At 38.1% G+C, this 12,509-nt stretch overlaps 1 protein-coding gene across 3 annotated transcripts in view; it reads right to left on the bottom strand.

Annotated features, from left to right (window-relative positions):
- NUDT14 (nudix hydrolase 14) overlaps positions 1–12,509 on the bottom strand; it is a 58,966-nt gene that overhangs the window by 46,187 nt on the left and 270 nt on the right. Inside the window, exon 2 of one of the 3 annotated variants that reach the window (XM_053946501.1) lies at positions 12,158–12,257. The exons of 1 other annotated variant lie outside the window; for it this stretch is intronic. The gene's annotated coding sequence lies outside the window, so the exon portion shown is untranslated. Of the gene's footprint in view, positions 1–581; positions 695–12,157; positions 12,258–12,509 lie in introns of those variants that run through there. One more of the 3 variants, XM_053946502.1, reaches the window with a different exon arrangement.

Raw genomic sequence — 12,509 nt, 5'->3', positions numbered from 1 at the left:
ATTTATAATGTTATTATCAATACTGTTTGTCCCTATTTCCCCCCATATTTTCTTCCAGCTCAGTTTGTCAGAATATATAATTTCTAGTTAAGAACCACTGAATTGCTGCTACTCCAATCAGCTTACCAACTAAGTAAAAAGAAAAGTTACTCAAATTGCTTTCCAATTTGCTTTAACTAGGACTGAATACAAACAATGTAAGGGTCAACCTGGCCTCATCAAGGAGAAGAGCTAAAATGCCATTTTATTCAGCAAGGTTGGAATTTCACAATGTTACAAAAATCATGCCAAGGATCTTAATATCTGGCCAGACCCAATTATTGTCGAGAATCTTTTTATGCAGCAAACCAAAATGCTATATCCAATCTAAGTTCACAAACAGCCATTACAGCTAATTAAAATATAACCTAAAATGACAAATATAATGGAAAAGAATCCTTAAAACAGTAACATCAAGTGACTAAATTCTATGTAGTTGATTGGATAGTCAATATTCTTCTTCCCTATTTAAATGATCTCGTACATAATTAAAATCTTACAGATTTCACTAAAATAATGTCATGCTTTTTGATGAAACATACAATTTCTAAGCCTTATCATCTGCAGAAAATCCAGTAATTGCAGTCATCACATATTAGGCTCTTGGGAAAAACAATTTTCTGCATTTCATAGAATCAGATCTGGAGTCAGAATCATGCACAGATGTAGTTGTTTTACTCCAGAAGGAACCTGTGAATTAAAATTGGAATTACAACACTGAATATTTTTGAAATCTGAAGATGGATATTATATTTTATCAGCTTGCTAAGGAATTATTCTAGTCTTTAAAAAGAATTGTTTGTATTTGTTTACTTAACGTGCACCTTGATCATATGCAGCATGAGATCAGAAAAAGCATTTGGTTTAAGAAAATGAGGCTCATAGTCTTAGTGGAAATGCTGTTTTCAATGTATACATTTTTTTTTTCCTTCACTTTTTCACATTAGATCTACAACACAACAGTAAAAAACACACTATTTACTGATTGGAAGGACTCTGGAGGGAATTGACAGTGGGGAGGGGAGAGGAGAGGAAAATAAGAGGGCAGGTTCCAGAAGAAACATGCAATTACTAGATGATACACAAATGCACTTTGCACACACTGAACACACACAACAAATATTATGCACTGCAACACAAGGAAAAACAACTATATCAGAACTAGATAAGAATTTGAAGCACTAGTTAATTAAAAATACCAGAAAAAGGCATCCCTTAAGACAGAGAGAAAATTAAAAAAGCACAGTAACGACCACCTACATATTTTTATGCTTTGGTACTTTTCCATCTATACGTGATGAAAAAAACCACAACACTTGTGGAAAAAAAAACATCTTGCATATATACAGAGGGTCACAAAAGCTATGAAAGAGATACTTTACACAGGTTCCTGAGCAGATGACAAGCCATTAAACTTTCACCTTTAGGTAGTTATGATGATCTGATGTCTCTTTTATGGTATCAGCCATTTTTAAAATTAAATCTACAATGTGTTTAACAAGCAATTCTTCCATCAATCTTTGATGTGTTTTACTTATAAAGCAATGACAGTTTTCAGTTCAGACTCCTTAAAGTTCCAGAGAAACCATTTTCCACTCACTTGCTTTGAAAGCCATTAAAACAACTTGATGAAGAACAGCAGCAGGGGGCTAACAGAAGCCAAGGCTTAGGAACAATCTTTAGATTTTTCTCCTAAGACTTTCTCACAGACCCTCCTCACAAAGATCCTCAGGGCTTTTCATCCTCTCCATTCTCCCCACCCCCTCTCAAAAATCAGTTCAAAGTGACAGATGCAACTAGCTCCAGATTCTGCTCTTCTCTTAATTTCACTTTTACCTCTCAATTTTGATAGACTCAACTGAAATCTGACTCCCGCAGAGGCAGTCCTCTTATCATCTTCCCATTGGGAAAAAGTCACACACAGAAAGATTCAAGTAACTTGTGAACACCTTCTAATCTGTCATCCATTCTAATACAGTGCACTACTAGTGAGACATGTACCTATTACTTAAATAACATATACTACTGGCATTCAGTAAACTGATTAAATCGGTGATTAACTGATTAGTGATTTATCTGCAGTTCTATGTGTTACTGCAGTATTTCTGGAACTTGCATGACAGTGACCCTGTAACAGTTTCAATACTGGGATATGAAGAACTGTGCAAGCCAACTATAAATGATCATTAAAATGCGAATTGCCTACAACAAATGGTAAATTCTTTGGTTATAGTTTCATGCAAATGCAGAAATCCCAGTTTTATGGAAAATACACCTATTAGGGACAGTACTTATACTAATTAGAATCAGCAGAGCAGATTTGTCTTGCTGTGCTCACCATAATTTTATTTCTTTGATTATGGCTGACTGAAGGACAAATTTCATTGATTGTTAATTTTGTGGAACATCTGTGACTCCAAAGCTCTACCAACTCTTCAGTTGCTGTATTCAAGTGATGTCACTGTGGTCAAGATACCGAACATGGAATTTCTCAAATGTGAACAGCTAATTTCATGAAGCAGGACTATGGGACACATCAATCCCAGATTCTTTTTTTACAATCCCTTGTTTTTTTACAAATGAGAGCTACAGTTACAGTATGCATGGCTAGCAGCAAGCAGGGACTGAAGGAGACCAGCCTCATGTCTCCCCAACTTGAGGACAGGGGCAGCACATATGAGGAATTTGAGGTCAGGAAGGACAGATGGCAGGCATTCCCATTACAGCTAAGTCACCTCTTGTCCTTACAACACTGAGCTTTATATTTACCAGTTGGTGACTCTCATGGTTTGTGTTTCTACATTATTTTACCAAGCTTGTATTTGTAACTCAAACTGTGAGAATACTTTGTGGAATAAATTTCTAGATGTCTTGTAAACAAATCTTATTGGTACTTTCTCAGAATATTAACAGTTATACTTTCTGCTTGTCCTCCCTTCAGCTAAAGTAATACATTAATAAAAAGTTAGTGTGAGATGTTTTTTTAGTGAGTTTTTCTTGACAGAAATTTGAAAGAAAAAATCTCATAAGAAATTCTAAGTCAGAAAACTGACATACAACCCTATAAGAGAACATGCAAAACGTTTGTTTGCTTTCTGACATTACTATATCATAAATATTGGAAAAGGATCCATCAAGAATATAAACTAAGGAAGTCCAAGAAGTAAAGAAACAATACACTAAGGAACAGGAGGAGTTATGTATGATATTCTACAAGCATTCAATCACTTTACAGAATTGAAAAAATGTTAAGGCTGGAAGGACCTCACAAGATCACTCAGTACAAGTCTCTTAACAGTGGCAGGATCAAACATATGTTATGTGAGTGCTATGTAATACATGCCAGATACAGAATATGCTTCTAAGCATTATCCAGTCAGAGCCTCCATTCCAGGCTGTTCCATCATTCAAACTATTCCACCATTTGTGCAGTCTCATGACTAAAATAAACACTTTCAATCCTCTGTGTGCAATAGCACTGGTAAGATTGTTATGCTGGAAGTACACAACTTAGAGTTTATCATGAACGCTCCTGTGGAATAATAATTTAATTAAAATTAGCATTAGCATTATTTCTTTCTATATTAATTTTCAAGAATATTTACTTCTCCAGAGGGCTAAACTTTTCCCATATTTTCTATTTCAAGAGAAAAAACATCTCTCATCTTCAGGAGTTTAGCCTCATTTCCCTATAATGTATTCATCACCACTCAGCACATCTGTCCCAGCAAATCCCATTTCCTGTTCTATTCATGAAGCTCAGCAACCTGGAGCTTTAGTGATTGCCGCCACACTTTTCCCATGGCCTTCTCACCTCTCACCCCCCCACGCACCCCGCTCCCATTGTTTATCATCTGCTCTCCCCTGCTGCAAACTGCTGTCAGATGTTCACTTATCCCTAATCTTACTCACTGCCTTTGATATTCTTTCTAATCCAACAACCTGTCAACTGGGGCATCAGCCCATGTCCACACCAGCTGCTCTGTCACAGGCTGTAAGATTCCCTCTCTTCTCCAAGAGGTATTTAAAGGATTTTGACACAGCAACCTCAACGTGAAACAAATAATTAATGCTGTTTTGATCAGTGATCAGGGCTTTAGTGTGACATGAGCTGACCACTAAGAAAAACTGAGCTTTACTTTGTTTAAACTTCAGTAAACTTTAGTGTTACTATATTAACAAGATTTTGATCAATGTCTGAAGGACAGTACCAAAAAGCTAAGTTCTTTAACTTTAGTTAAAAATTATGAAGAATAATTAATGAGTGCAAGTCAGAGGGGCAGATAACATTATATGCCTGCTGTGTAAAACATGCTCATTTATTCAGTATCAACTTGTATAGTTTTCAAAGCATGGGAGCTGACCTTTTATGAGTTGCAGCTGAAAATACAAATGCATTTTAAATATGGCAGCAGTTGAGATAAAATTATTTAAAATACACTTGTTTTCAGAAATAGAGTAGGATAGTTTCATCCCCTATAGAACATCAAACCCTGACATTTTAAAGAATACTGCCATTTACAGATGATATTCAGATTTGCTATAAACACTTAAAATTTTACAGTGTTCATCTACTTTAAAACATATCAAGTACACATAATGTCATAGCGGAGATTGTGATTCAGATGACACATTTTTTGTATGAGGAAAAGTTTCTGCTAGTTAAGCAAACACATGAATTTTGATCCAAACTGAAAAACAAATACAGCATTTAGTTTTTGGAAGAACATGAGCACTATTTTATTTCTCAGATCTAACTTCAATTACTACAAAAGAGATGGTACCAAACAAGCCAAAAAAGCCTTCTTTATACCCTACAGGAACTGTATTTCACACGCAAAAGTATAATAAAACTTTAGTGATGAATTTTATAACATGGTTCATTCACTTAGAACTAAACCACTTTTATTCTTTTATTATACCAGGACATCAAGAAAATGAATCTGAAGTAAGTACCTTGATGAACTTGAATTCTGCTACTTAAACTCCATTAAACCCCTGTGTGGACACAGTCATCCAGTTTAGTTTACTGCTCCCTGAGGGCACACACTGGAAAGTTAACATGGATTAAGGTAGGGTACGAATTCAAAGTGCAGTCGTACTTTGAAAATGGTTTAACGTAAACAGAACCAGACTCTTTGTTGTAGAATGAGACATGGAGTTAATCAGGAAAGTCCTGTGCAGACAAGTCCTTGCAGATGAGGCTACTGGAGTGGTATTGCCAGAGCTGATGGTTTTCAACTTCTTCATCTGCAGATCTTCCAGGGAAACTGCCGGCCTTGGTAGCACATTAAGCCTGCTAATAATTTATCTGCTTGTCTTAGTTGCCTCATATGGATGACCTACAAGTATTCCGAAGGCACTCAGTGAGCAGCAGATCAGAACTTGAGAAGTACAATTTAAGCTCACTACAACTTAAATACCTCCTCCTACACTCAGTCTTAACTTCACAGTTACTGTGCAGTAACCCAAGTAGTCTGATGGCATTAAATGAGATTTTACTGATCGTTTATGTAAGTGCAGACACATTTCAGCTGCAAAAGGTGCTCAACAAGGCCTTATTCTTTCCATTATGTGACGTTTGCTGTCACAAGTGTGTTAAATTGTAGTATGACTGACCTAAAAATACGAAATTTTGTCACTGTCAACTACTTTTCATGCATTTACTTCAAAGCTTACATTCACTTGTCAAAGCATGCTGGATAAAGAAATTAAGACTAACACGACATAATTTCACTGAAACAAAAACAGGTACTAGTGTTCTTTTCAACTACTGCTGTTATTAACTAATGCTTCTCATTTCCCCTTCAGTAATTAATAAATGTCTTATACAAAAATAACTTGTACAAATTTTCAGAGTTGAATTCAAAGCATATGGCAGAGACAGAAGCGGATATGCCTAGATTCCTTAGTTCCTTTTCTTAAATCCCTGTTCTAATTGCAGAGAACACCATTTCTCTCAAAGGAAATTAGGTTCCCTCAGTACTCAACTCCCTAATGCTGTCTTTGCAAAACCTTTTCTTTCTTTTCTTTCAAACATATGAAAGAATTATACTGCACCTCAACCACATTCACTGCTAACACAGCAGCAATAAGATCAAAAATCAGTCTCACCCAGGATCTACCCCTGACAGAAGCCAAGATGCCCAAGTAAGAATATATTGTTAAAACACTCTCAGACTCCTGCAATTTGCAGCTCAGGGACTCCCTGAGCTGGAAGCAGTATGTTTCCATTTAAGATTACTACTCAATACTGACATAACAGACTTGACAAGCTGCAGAAAATGAGGCAAACTTCACAGGGAAAAAATGGCATCTCCTTTCACTGCACTACTGCTTTAAAAAAATGAACTGCAAATAAATGTGTTACTTAGTAACATATTTCCTACTACTGCAACCTTTTGAAGATTCAACAGAAGACTTACTTGTTTGAACAGGTAACTTAAAAATCTGTTTACTCCCTCAACAGCGTAATTTTTAACTGTCAAAACAGAAAAGAATGTTTTATGTTTATAAAAAAGCAGACGGAAGTTCCAGAGAATATTTCAGGCAGCTGGGCACATTCATGTTGCTATTACCATATACAAAAATTCCTAAATGCAAAATAAGACTGTTAATATTATTGTTACATTGCCCTGCTTTGCTTTTTCATCTTCAAAGTTTTTATGGCATTAATGATACAGGCCTCACTTCTTTCTCCATGTATACACATGTTCTAATCTTGATGACATCTCCAAGACAGTTAAAATTGTAAGACACAGTGGTTGCTCATGGTCACAAAAGAAAGCAGCAGCAAACTCAGATCAGAAGAAATTCTTTCTTCACTGATGAACTGCACTCTGCTCATGAAGCACATTTTCTACCCATTACAAAGTTCATGAGGTGTTAGAATCTACAGCAGCCTTGAAAATTGTTTTAGAACAACTTAAAACTCAAAGATACAATAATTTAAATCCCTTAACAGTGAATAAAACCCATCATGCATTAAAATGAACTTGAAGGGAGCATTTTTCATGTTCAACTTTAAAACAAATTATTCTAAGTATTAAATCAATAGAGGAAATGTGATGCCAAGGCATTGACCTACTCCGAAGTGTGGAAGGAATGTGAAGCTCAGAAAAGAGCAAACAGTTCCAATTTACCATTACTGACTGCGTGGTTCTGTCGATATGCATGGAGTTTTTGAGGTTTATCCCACCTGCATCATTGAAACAGATACCCATTCACCATTCCACAGATTCAAAACACAAACTCACTCACACACAAATATGCTGGGAAAATTACTGACAGCTGCTTCTAGTCTGGTGACAAACTTCTAAAAGTTCCTGGGCAGAACACACATATATGTTTATAGAATGCAAGGAAACAGTGGCAAGAGCTCCCCTGCCAGAACAACTTTCAAAAACAAAGGTATATGAGTCTGGGAGAGATCCATAAAGGTTTTGATATGTGAGCTCTGGACAAATGTTTCTGTAACAGCTCAAGGTATTATTCCACCAGCTAGATGCTTCCCCCCAGCTGATGGATGCTGTGCCTCCCCTTTGAAGAGTGCTGTCCCTAGCACAGAGGCCACCAAAAAGAATATGTGAAGACAATTCACTTATTCTGTGTAAAACTCAGTGATTTGGCTTAATGGGCTGATGGCAGTGGGTTTGAATTGGAACAGAGCAAGAGCTGGAGCAAAGCCACCTTCTACTGATTCCCAGGGGGTAAGAACCATTAGCACAGGAAAAACTTGCATGCAGTAATTTCTTAAATTGCTACAGCAAGATCCACCATAGCTCTGTCAAAACCCTGTGTAAGGGTCCAAATCCAACACGCAGAACCACTGAAATCAGTGCTCAGGTGCTGATTGAGAAGACTTTGTTGTATCCAAATCCTATTTGGATACTTAATGCTGCTCAAAATCCTAACTACTCTTCTTAACTGTTGCTACTCAGAGTTGACTTAATGACTTGAAGTCTCAGCAGAGTTCTTAAACTTGTTTTTATTTTGGGTTTTTTTGGGGTTTTTTTTTTTTTTTGTCTAATATATAGGTTAGTGCCTGGCTAGCATACACAAAAGAGAGCTGAAGTTTTACACACAAATGTGTATCCCAGCAGTGAGCATACTCTCCTGTGATGTGGGAAGCAATATTAATTGAAGTGAGATCTTGCAGCCTGAGTCTACCACATCCCAGGGAAATGCCCTAGCCCTTGGGCATTGAGTTAATCTCTCATTAGCCATCCCTCTGGTCTCTTGAATAAATTATTTATGAAAAGCAGAAAAACTTCAATAGGAAAAAGTGAAAAGAGATTTACCATGGAGTTCCTGGTAAAGAAGCCAATTCTTCAGGAGGTGATGTATGTTTAAAAAAAAACCAATTTAGATAACAAATCAATTTGCACTTTGGGGGCAAGCATACATTAAAGCTAGACAGATGCTATCCTCTATGTGAGAAAAATTCATTTTCTTCTCTCAGTATCAAGCAGAACCAAAATATATAGGAATACAGGGTTCCTACTGACAAAATGAAGAGAATATTCCTCAGGCTACATGAGGTACCTTGTCCATCTCTCAACCCCAGGCTACCTCACTTCAAACATGGTTGATTTGACTAAGGGCCCCACCTGGAGCAGGTCTGACAGCTAAAAATCCCAAATAGAAGCTGAGGTCCCTTTTGAAGTTGTTTCAGACACCTATTTTGAAGAATATAATCTTAATTTGTACTTTACCCCTCCATACTGGCCCTCACTGAAATCTGACTGCAGTTTGCTGAATTCCACAACTCCTTGGCTGTACTTCCATTTCTACCTCTACACTACACAAAGGCAGAACTAATAATTTAAATGAGTGACTGGTACAGTGATTTGTCCAGCAAGCCAGGCTATTCTCCATAGCTTGGATGCCCAACATGAAGCTGCAGGGTGCCTCAATCTGCAAGGTTTGAAACCTGGAAGTCTTTCAGAAGGGTATACAACTACTTTTATGCTCTACAAGAAAAATTCAGAGCTCATTGCTTTCATTTAAAATACAGATGGGCAGAAGGAGAGGATGATGAAACACTTCATATGAAAAGCTCTCATGACCCTCTATGGGAACAACAGAATCCACCATGGGCATAAATTGCTGTACGGTTTTCCACTATTCCTTCTTCAGGAACTGCCATGATTCCATACAATCCTCACTTCAGTGAACGAGCCGGAAATGGACATTTTTCTCACAGACTTCTGAAAGAGTATTTCCATAAGTAACCAAATACAGACTAAAGGATGACTCAAGCTCTTACAACACAGGGGAACTTGGGACTCAAGCATAAACCTACAAGGACAGTGCTGTGTTTTTTTCTAACATGACAGTAGTTGTCTGACTGGATTCTTTGTAAACACAACTCTGTTCTTCTGTTTGTCCACAGCTCCCAATCTGAGCATCTGTACGTCCAAGGAAAATACTAAAGTGGCTCAAACACTAATGCAATCCTTGGGCCTGCAACTGTCAATGTGTAAAATCCCTCTGAGAGCAGATAGAAAATGATCTGACTCTGTGGCTCCACTCTTCATCAGGTGTGACCACAGCCTCCTTCAGATGTGTAACCTGTGTGGATTTACAAAAGTATTTCCAGAATCACAGAATATTCTGAGTTGGAAAAGACTCACGAGGATCGTTGATCCAACTCCTGAGTGAATGGCCCATACACTCAGGAGTGGCCGTGGTGTTGTTAGCACCATGCTCTGACCAGCTGAGCTAACTTACTCAGCATTTTGTTTAGATTTCAGCCCCCAAATGGATCCTCTTCTGGTGTCTTACAGATTTTGAGTGGTCTGTAAAGCTGCTAGAACAACAGTGGTATACAAACCAGTGGGGTGCAGATTGAATAGATAAAATCAAACTAGCAGGGTAGACTGAAATGTAAATCACCTATCTACATTTATCTTTAAAATAATAAAATTTATTTTTCTGTTGAAGACCTTGCTGTATTATATATAGTAGTAGGATTCAAATTATCTCCACACAAGTAGCATAATTTTGATATGAAATGTCCAGAAATCAGTGCTGTTATTCAAGCATTCATGAATGCTTAGAAATAATCTTAAAATCCTACACTGTATGTAAAAATTCTTGCAATTTCCTATTTGTGCAGAAAAGCAGTAGTTGTGAAAGAAAACAGATGAATAAAAAAACCCCTCTCACTCTCTATATGTCCCTAGACAGAAGATTTATGTTAAATATCAATGCCTATTTTAGGAATACACCTTTTTGAAAATAGATTTCAAATTCTCAGTCTTCAATGCCCCTATTATCCTCCATTAATATTATATAAACATCAAAATACACCAATTAATCTTCTTGAGACTACAATTAATTATAGGGGATATGTCATAACTTCACAAAATGTACCTATAAGACCACCCCAAGCCTTCCACATATTGCATAATTCCACATATTGCATAAGTATCCAAACTAGTTTCAGTTTTCACAGTGCAACAAATGGCATTATTCAAGTTTTCCCCATTAGATTATTCTGTTATCCAGAAAGACTTTTTTATTAGATTTGGGTCAAGTTCAGCAAGCAATTGCAGGGAATTCATGGATGGGGGAAATTAATGTTACTTAGGAACAATTAGGAGCTGGGAAGAAGAAAAGTTTCTTTTCTTTTTCCAGCTAGTGAATTAAAATAGTTGGACAAGGGAAGACCTAGTCAGTATAAAAGCATTAAGATCAAGGGCTAGATTTTGGAAACAACTGTCAGTTTTAGAGGAGTGGTAAAATTTTCAAAATTCTTAAGCACAACAGGCATCTAACTCTCTTGGATTTTAGACACTTGACTGTTTAATGGGGTTTTCAGCAGACCTAAATGGTTTAGAAACAATTAGTCAAATGAGTGAAAATATTTAGTATTTCCTCTGGTTAGTAAGTCAGTTTTTAAATGTAAAGTGGGTTTCAATAAACGTAAGGCCTGTTTCTCAGGTCAGGTTCAGACAGTTGTGCTCACACTGAGCTCATGCTCTCAGTGGGCTGGACCCAAGCCAGCCTCTGCACAGATGCCATAGAAACTACATTTTCAAGTTCATTTTAAGACAGTGCTGCAGCCAAGAGAAACAATCTCTCACCAGGCCCCAGACACTCATCCCCAACTACCACATTACCACCTCCCTCTGCCAGCATAATGAACTGAATCACTGATCTTGTCTAGCTTAAAACTGACTCCTTTTTTTGGCTAGATTAGGTTTTACCCTGGTCCAGCTCACTCAGTTGCTGCACAGACATTTGTGCAAGGAGAGGAAGTAGCAAGAAGGGCAAGGCTACTTCATTTAGTGATAATGCTGATCTCTGTCAATTCACAGCACATGACCAAACATATCCTTATTTCTTCTTTACAATACTCATCACATCTAAGGCGCATCTATTCAATTAAATGTAATTTTGCAATACTGTTTCAAACATTTTAATTAAATCATTTTTTTTCATGTAAATAGAGCATGACTCAGAAGTGAAAATTAAATTAAGTTGTAAGACCCATCACTTGTAAGCTAAGCCAGCAAAAATTCAGAACATGAAAGAATGTTGTTCAGGTTTACTTCTGATACCTAAAAAGACATAACTCACTATAAAGTTCTCAGCTGTTCATGAATCAAGACTGTTTATTTATCCCAACAAATGAGAAGAGAGCTTTCTTTAGGAAAATCATGTATAAAATGCATTTTTAAAAATGTGAAAAATCAGCCCATCTGCTTTGATGAAATCTATTTGAACCCTTGCTTTTAATTTCTGTAGTTTATCTCACTGTTGGACTCAATACATTCCTCTTCTGCCTTTCCAACTGATGTGTTTAGAAGCAAAGCAAAGAAGGAATGAGAGATGTGTTTTCCACCATCCATTTCTAGGGCTGTCCGAACTCTCCTTCATCTCCCCTCCCACCACTCTGCCCGGGGAGAAGCTCGCCCTGGACCAGCCAACAGCCAGGCCCAAGGAAAGCACCCAAGGGACACGCAATGCTTTGCACTGTAAGAAGTGACTTTCCTTTCAAAGCTCGCATTCCTGCCGCTGCTGGAAGCACCAGTTCTCCGTGATCCTGTGAAAGGTGACTCATGTTGATACAGACATGATAAGGGATAGGATTTCCTGCCCCACTTCCTACCTGCGGGCATTGAGGCTATTCACAGAATCACAGAATAGTCAGGGTGGAAAGGGACCTCTGGAGATCACCCAGTTCCAGCCCCCTCTCATGGCAGGGTCACCTGGAGCAGGTAACACACGAATGAGTCCAGGTGGGTGTGGAATGCCTCCAGAAAGGTGAACACAACACCAGCACGGGGTGAAAGTGACAGCCCCAGCCCAGCGCGGGCGGCAGGCACAGGGAGCACCCATGGGGACGCAGGAACCGGTGGCACCCCAAGGCAGTGACCCCACGGTCGGTAGGGCCACCTGCGCTGCCCTCCTCGAACCCCACCTCAGGGCGGGCCGAGGGAGGGCTGGCGGCAGCCGGGGGT

The sequence above is a fragment of the Vidua chalybeata genome, chromosome 6 (genome assembly GCF_026979565.1).
Source record: "Vidua chalybeata isolate OUT-0048 chromosome 6, bVidCha1 merged haplotype, whole genome shotgun sequence".
Lineage (NCBI taxonomy): Eukaryota > Metazoa > Chordata > Aves > Passeriformes > Viduidae > Vidua > Vidua chalybeata.
Note: the sequence above shows the minus strand (reverse complement) of the source record. Positions and strands in the feature narration are given on the sequence as shown.